Here is a 2425-nt window from a genome sequence, read left to right as displayed (position 1 = left end):
TAGCAAGCAGTTTGCTAACTGTAGCATGGGAGATGGGTGGTCTCGTAGGGTGTCTTGCATTGAAAACTACTGCAGTGACCCGGTTACTGTGTTCACCAGATATCAACACAATTTCGATCCGATTGGTTTGTCTCTATGTGTTAGCCCGGTGACAGACTGGCGACCTGTGCAGGGTGTATCCTGCCTCTTACCCTAAGACAGCCGGGGTAGGCTCCAGGCTCCTATTTTTATATCTTTTTTTTTTTTTTAATAAATTCAGTATTTATTTTCAAATCTGCACACAACAGCTGAGTGTCTCTTTATTTAGACTCAACTGGTGGTGAAGCTGCTCCCTCAGGTGTGGATGCAACCTCAACCTCCTGAAGATCTTCTATGACTCTGTGGTGGCCTTAGCCATCTTTTACAATGTGGTCTGCAGGAGTGGCAGCATCCCTGCAGGGGACAGGAAGAGACTGAACAGGCTGATCCAGAGGGCCAGCTCTGTTCTAGGCCCTCTGGACCCAGTGGAGCTGATGAGTGACAGGAGAATGGTGGCTAATCTGTCATCCCAGCTGGACAACATCTCCCACCCCATGCAGGAGACTATGACAGCACCGAGCAGCTCCTTCAGGGGAAGGCTGCGGCTCCCACGATGCAGGATGGAGAGATTTTGCAGGTCTTTCCTCCCCACTGCTGTCAGACTGTACAACAAAGACTTCCCAGCTGACCAAACACACACATCCACACATGTTTTTTGACAACGTTGTATTTTACTCGGTTGTATTTTTATTCTATTGTATATAGTATTTTATTCTATTCTATTTTATCCTATTGTGTACAGTATCTTATTCTTTTTATCTTATCCTATTCCAGTTTCTTTCTCATTTTTGCCATGTGACTTTGCACTGTCCACTTTCTCCTGTAACAGAACAAATTTCCCACTTGTGGGACTAATAAAGGTTATCTTATCTTATCTTATCTTATCTTATCTTATCTTATCTTATCTTATCTTATCTTATCTTATCTTATCTTATCTCATAGCAGGGAAATTTACAATACTGATATTTGTGCTGATGTGTAAAGAGTTAAAGAAAATGCTCTACATAACTCTTAACAGATTCCAGCAGCTACATTATAAATAATCCAATTTTCACATATATGGGCAAACACACGGTTCATAGAACAAATCAAACTCTTGCAAAGGCAGTAGATCAAATGTTTGTGAAATACGAAACCGTCTAAGGATGTTTTTGTATTAGAAATGATGTGTTAACCTCTGTTAGAGTGTGTAAAAAGAATGCAGTCAACCATACTCGCTGATGTTGGCAGGGAGGCGGCTGCCGACACACGACTTGTGTAGGCGGAGCTTGTCCCATCTGACCATTCAGATTGATCGGAAAGTCAAAATGATAATAACAGAGCTATTTAAATCTGTCTTCTTCTTTTTTGAAAATAAAAAACCCTTTCTGTCAGTGTCATTCATTACTAAAGGTATTCCCCTAAACAATGAAATGAATGCTAGACATGTGCGATACACACATTAAAAACTGAAACATACACTTTCCACTTTTACTGCAGCACAAACTACGTAAAAACATTTAAAATACTCAAATGAACTGTTTGGAGTTAATGGCCTGAAAGGCCTCGGGTTGAGCCAAGTAAAATGATTTGTACAGGCCAGCGAGAGGTGCTGTTGCACTAAGATCAGCCTCCTGCCTCTGTTTATTAATGAGGGCCTATTATACTCAGCATTAAGGATAAACTCAGTTTTTTAAGTCACTAGATCGAGAGTAAATAATTTCTTTTCAATGGTAAAAACTACAGGTTCATGCAGAATGCATGATTTTTAATAACTGTAGTTCTCTTTGTATAAAACACATAAACTGATGACAGAACAAAATGTAATTTCAGTGATTAAACGGGGAGCGTTATTTTTCAGCTGCTGACGTGTTTTTAATCTCATGCCGAATAACTCCTCTTCCTCACTATAAAGTCACGGTGTTAGCGGCACATTGGAATGATGGAGTAGTTGTGAAGAATTTTGCATGTGCAAAAGAATGCAGCAAACTGAAGTGCGAAGCGAACAGAGCCTGCACGCGACTTGTCTGGTTCAATGACTGGAGAAAACAAGGTCAAGCCCTGTCACATCCGCTCAACATCCGCTCAATATTTTCAAAATAAAAGATAATGAGTTAAATAAAGGCTTTGCTTTTGGACCAGTCCTAGTTTAACATTGTGCTTTAAATGCAGCAACACTGTGCTGGAGACTCAAAGACTCAATGTCACAGAGGTACGGTTAGTGTGTTGTCAGGGTGAGGCTAGCTGATTTAGAAAAGCACTTAATAAGCACTTAATTTCGAGGAGTAGACGGAAGTTGGAAACATTGCTTGACCTAAAATTAGCCTCTTGTTGTTCAGAGCACAGCGGGTTCCTGCTAGGGGCGGTC

This window comes from Haplochromis burtoni, unplaced genomic scaffold (assembly GCF_018398535.1).
Source record: "Haplochromis burtoni strain Fernald_Lab_line unplaced genomic scaffold, NCSU_Asbu1 Contig_943, whole genome shotgun sequence".
Taxonomy (NCBI): domain Eukaryota; kingdom Metazoa; phylum Chordata; class Actinopteri; order Cichliformes; family Cichlidae; genus Haplochromis; species Haplochromis burtoni.
The sequence above is the reverse complement of the archived record's forward strand: the minus strand, read 5'-3'. Positions refer to the sequence as shown.